The sequence below is a fragment of the Pteropus medius genome, unplaced genomic scaffold (genome assembly GCF_902729225.1).
Source record: "Pteropus medius unplaced genomic scaffold, Ma_sr-lr_union100, whole genome shotgun sequence".
NCBI lineage: Eukaryota > Metazoa > Chordata > Mammalia > Chiroptera > Pteropodidae > Pteropus > Pteropus medius.
In genome coordinates, this window is record NW_024352786.1 from 15424635 (window position 1) to 15430434 (window position 5800).

General features: G+C 33.3%; 1 pseudogene; it reads left to right on the forward strand.

Moving 5' to 3' along the window:
* The first annotated feature begins 5401 nt into the window (after window positions 1-5401).
* LOC120591347 (uncharacterized) lies at window positions 5402-5520 on the forward strand (annotated as a pseudogene).
* Window positions 5521-5800: the final 280 nt, after the last annotated feature.

Consider the following 5800-nt stretch of genomic DNA (forward strand, 5'->3'; position numbering starts at 1 on the left):
TCATTTTCTCATGAAGCAAATGGTTGATACATAAGTAGATAATTATTCCGCAAATATTTAGTGGGTGTGAACTGTTCTTCCAGGCACTGTTCCAAACGTTGGGGGTAGTAAAGCAGAGAGAGCTCTAAAGGCTATCAAGCTTTCACTCCTGTGGTGGGAAGACAGAATGTAACAGGTATATGTTTAAATGTGTGTGTATCTAGGTGATGGTAATAACACTATGAGGGGAAATACGCAGGATAGGACTACTGAATGGAATCCTATGTTTTAATCAAAAAACACTTCTTCGTGAGGTAAATTTGACCAGAGACCAAATGAGAGATTTAACCAGGCAACTCTCTGGGGAAATGCAGAAGCTCTGAATTGAGAGATACTTTGCCGTATTTTGGTAACAGCACAGACATCTTTTCATGGCAGATTCTACTATGTCATGAAACTATCTCCTTTAGTACAGGACAGTTTTCTCAATATATATTCTACCTTTAAACTCTCTATACTATGAGAAGTCATAATAATCTGAATAATTTTAAAAGAACTGCGATGTTTCTAAAATTTTTTCTCACTAGATGTTAAGCTTCCGCGGTGTCTAGAACAGAATCTGGCAAAAGAGGCACAAATATTCTACCTGAACGGTAGATGGAAGGAACATCTCTTTCTTGTCAGATGTGTCTTCAGAATTGTTCACCCTAAGGCGTGGAGCCAAAAGTTCTCACTAGTGTGAGAAACACCACAGAAGAAACTAACTAAAATTGAGATACTGGAAGAAAATATGTATTTTTATAGTATTTTTATCGCTTGATAAAATGTTGAAGTGCCCCCTTATGTGATTACTACATGGCAGTGGAGTAGTAATCACTGAACAGTCCCAAATATTGGGGGTAAGGAGCATGGTAGGGCGCTGGATGTTAAAGCAGTGTCTGTCTTCTGCACAATGCCATCCTATTCGTCATGTGTGTTCTTGCTGCTGCTACCGCCACATATTGTTTCAGCATCACACTCGTCATCTTTATCTTAATTAGCATTATCGCTTGTCACCTTGAACCCTAACCACAACTTCACTTCACTCATAATAGCATAATAGTGCAGTTAAGATGCAGTTAGAGGAACTAGATTCAGGCCAAACATTGAATACGTGAAAGAAGGTAAGGGACTTAGACATTATCTTCCACATCACTGCCACTGATTCCACATTTGAATATACAGTATGTTTAGATCATCTCTGAACTTTAATACTTTTTCTTCCTCAGAAAAAAATGTGTGTGTGTGCGTGTGTGTGTGTTTTCTCTGTCTTGTGGTTCTCAGCATAGTGCAGATCATAAAATATAGCAAATAATTTTTCTCAGAGAAAGCTTTCTATTAAAAAAGAATGATATAATATAAGCGGTGTCTAAATAGAAGTAGTTTCTCTATTCTCAGCATTTGTGAAAATGAATTAAAGCCAAGGCTGTTTTATGATCTAAAGAATCACAGCCTTTTTGCAACTGCAAACAAGGGGCAAAGTAAGCGAATAATGCTTTATATTGTTATTCTGAACTCCTTTCTCAATATTGGTTTCATTAAAATAAACAGTACACCTGGTCTGCTTGATACTCACTCAAATGATAAATAGCTAAGTTTCTGCCAAAGCCTTTAGATATAGATTTTCTACATTCTATGCCTTTGGCTAAAGGGAAATAATAGTTAAGCAAATCCAATTGGCAGTGGCAGTCAAGTAGTCTACTATTTGAGGACAGCTCTAAGTAGCAGCTGTACAAGTATTGGCATGCTAAAACTTCTGGAAGATCCTTGTGCATCTCTCTTTTCATTTCAAGTGTTAATAGGCAAAGCATTCAAATGCACTTGTATAAATAATGGTAGCCTTTAGAAAGCCTCTGAAGTAAGCTATGTACACTGCAACGGGGCCTACAGTTACATACACAGGAGTAAAATACGTGCATTTGCTAATTAAATTCAACCATTTTCCTCCCCTAAATGTGACTAAAATCAACGCCAATTTGATTGATGAATACTTTACCATAAATCTAAGCACAAAATGAGAAAGAGCAAAAAAGAATAAAATACAAAGTAACTGGTGCTTGGATACCAAGATGTAGAAGGCAAAATAATCACAGGATACATATGTTGGTACTTTTCAAGTAATACATTTCAGTAATGGAACACATTACTTTTGCCACAAATGGAAAATGACGATGTGTTTGTAATTGGGACAGCCTAATATATATTGGTGACAAAAGCATTGCTCACATTTTCTTGTCATGTAAGGATAAAAACAACAGTGTTCTGTTTCAACAAAATTATATTTCTGAAGTCAGTGAAGATTAGGACTCATAGAGCCCATGTCATCGCTATCAACAGCAAATAAGGCTTCTGTTCCAGCTCAGATACTCCCTACGGAGACATACCATACACCCATTTTATTTAACTTGTCAGTCTATCTAAACAATGTAATGCAGAAGCTATAATATAAAGTTTTTAGCTTTACTATTACTTTTCTCTGTATTTTCACTGTGTTGATCTAAATACTTACAATTGTGATTTATAAAAGATTCAAAGCAAAATAATTATTTTACAGTCAATAAACTATTTGTTGTTTGTGAATTATTTCAATGATTTAACAGTGGTCAAAAATGTTTTGTTCCCAAAGAACACACTATATATTTACTAGCTAACAGTAAAATAATCTTTCCATTATTTTATTACATAATCATATTATTACTTTATTAGTAAAATTTCTATATTATTTCTATAATGTGTTTTAAACACTAGTAATTTATAAACATAGCTATAAATAGATTTTCTTTTTGACTTTTTTCAAAAGCTTAACTTAAATAGCATAAATACCAAATATTAAACCATTAAAATGCTTATTTAATTTTTTTCATGCCGATATCATTGATATGTTCCCCTTTTCAACTAAAATCCAATTGGAAGTAATCTGTACGGTGAGAAGAAAAAAAGCACATAATGAAAATATAAATCACTGAGATTAAAATTAGATTTGCTAGCATTTCCCAATTAAATAACAGAAAGTATATCTATTTTGTGGAAGGTATAACCTTGATTAACAAGCAGTCTCAGGAATTAGTAACTTCTTTAAGGCACATCTTAAACTTGGTTGAAGGGAAATTCTAATAACTTTTAAAACCTTTCCTGGTAAATTCTTAGAGGATATTTTCTTTTCAAGGTATGAGTCCTGTAATCTTGCTTTAAGAATAAATATGTATTAAATATAATTCAATAATATATGATTCCTATTAACATATACTAGTGATAATTTCCCATGAAAAAGAAAATTTATTTTTTATCAGTGCATAGCTCTTCACATATTTCAGAGATATGAGTCATAATGTTTAAGTAAGTATATTCATACATTATCCATACTGTCTAGAAATTACAAAACTTAATTAATGTTGGACATTCCTAAAGCCGTTGGTTGTTAAAGTCATCTGCTTAATAGGTATATTATAAATATATTTAGAATTTTAAATACTATAATTATTTTAAAAGTTTATATTGACGTTGTGATGTACCTTCTCAACATTTTTCCTATCTAAAATCTAAAACTACTCTAAATTGTGGTACATTATAAAATATTTAGAATTTTAAATACTGTAATTATCAAAAAAAGTTTATACTGATGTTGTGATGTAACTTCCCAAAACTTTGCTATCTAAAATCTAAAACTACTCTAAAATGTCAATTTCAATAATATTATTTTCAAAAGACTGTAGATACAGAACTATAGAAAAGTAATCTTAGTATGACATCTCTTCATTATAAATGCAAGTTAATGCATGCATATTTTTAAATTTTGTTCCTATTTTCACTTGCTCTTGTATATATGATTTCATTGTCATTTATTTTCTTATACCATTTACCTTCCTTTCTTTTCTTATTTGTTTCCTCATTCTTAAGCATTGTGATTCCTATAAAGCAAACTGATAATTTCTCTAGTTATTGAGTTCATGCTCCTTAAATTTCACTTTGTTTTTTCTCCTCCCTTCATTCACTTTTCATGTTATAGGGGTGTCAGTTATCAAATGATTGCCTCTCAGCTCCAAATTCATCCTTCATTGCCTGCTCTATGGAAATGGAGCTTGGTTCTATTAATATTTCTCCTTTGACAACCGGAATGATGTTGATCTTTGTCAGTAGAAAGCACTAGAGACACTGCAAGGGGAAAGGTGATTTTGTTTTCGTTCTTGCATGCTCCCCTTCACCAGCTATTACAATAACATGGTTTCTCCAGTGTCTGGCTCCTGTGGTGTGTGCAGCTTTTCTGTGATAGGACTTCTGGAACAAGGCGGGTTTTAAAGAACCAAACTTCTTTCTGCAGTGCAGACAACTTCTGAGAGGTAGTCTCTTATAGTATGTGTTGGTTTCTCCAGTACCAGGATCCTGCATGATGGGTGACATCCCCAGGCCCGAGCTTCTGTAGTACACACAGTTTATTTAGTGCCAGACTCCTGCAGTGATGGCAGCTAGTAGCACCCAGGTGTCATAGCTTCTACCAGAATTCCCCTGTAATGGTCCCCAAGCCGAAATGTCTTTTAATCTCACTGATATACCTCTACATGAAGCCCTCTTCTCATCATTTAAGAAGTTCCTCCGGTGCAGTTCCGCCAGTGCAATCCCACAGTGACTTCTCTGTCATTAAACGAGTCACAGATGTATACTTCTCCCTGAATGCTCTCTATCTCAATTCTAGGATTAGCGGCTGACCTTTATATCTAACATTCCTATGTCCTTTAAATTTCTCTTTACTTCTTACTGGTCAGTAAGTTTTATTCCCTGTTACAGTAAAAAATATATATATATATATTAAACTTTCCCCATGCAGATAAACATGTAGTTTCTCTTTCCTTATTAACTCTGACTGATATAACAAACTTTCTGAATGCATTATAAATAGCTTGCGTTTTTTATTTCTATTTCCTCAACTGCATTTGAGAAAATAATTCTCACCGCTAATCTAAATGGATATTTAGTTTATTCATCCAATCATTCATTCATTTACTTAATTTATACATTCATTCAATATCTGCAATACAGCAGGCACTATGCCAATTGACATGAAAATCAATTAACATGAGATGTCAAAGTTCATGAATGATTCACAAATAACTAAAGAGGAATATGATCTAGTTGAGAAAATACCTAAAAGAAAATTGTTTAGTGTGTTTGTACTCTTTAATATTTTATCTATTTGAAAATTCCTCCCAAAAGGACACGTTCAAGTAGATAGAGGAAGAGGGTAGAAAAAGTTACTGCACATGAAATTTTTAAAAAAGAAAAACAGAAAAAAGAAAAAAGTTTTCTGCTACGTATTAAGTTATCGTCACTTAAAATTTCAAACTCCATGTGGAGAACAAATGGTGCCCATCATAAAAGAGTAAAGCCAGTCTACTGCCATGCTACCCTGAACAAGGCCGATCCTGTGTGATCTCGGAAGCTAAACAAGGTCGGGCCTAGGTAGTACTTGAATGGGAGACCACCTAGGAAGACCTAGTGCTGTAGGCTTAAAAAATAAAAAAATAAAGGATTGTAAGCTGACAAAGTTCTTGCAGTCTGTAAAGTCAACCAAATTTAAAAAAAAAAAAAGAGTAAAGCCATATGAAAATACCCCAAAGACAAGTGATAACACTAAAGTATAAATATTTAGACTGTGGAGTTAGAGTACTATCTATTGTTTCTGGAAATTAAACAAAAATAAACATAATTCATGAGAAATCACTTGGGTAAGTAACAACATAGTCTACGTATAGTAATTTTTCTTCATTTTAATTTATACTGTTAATAT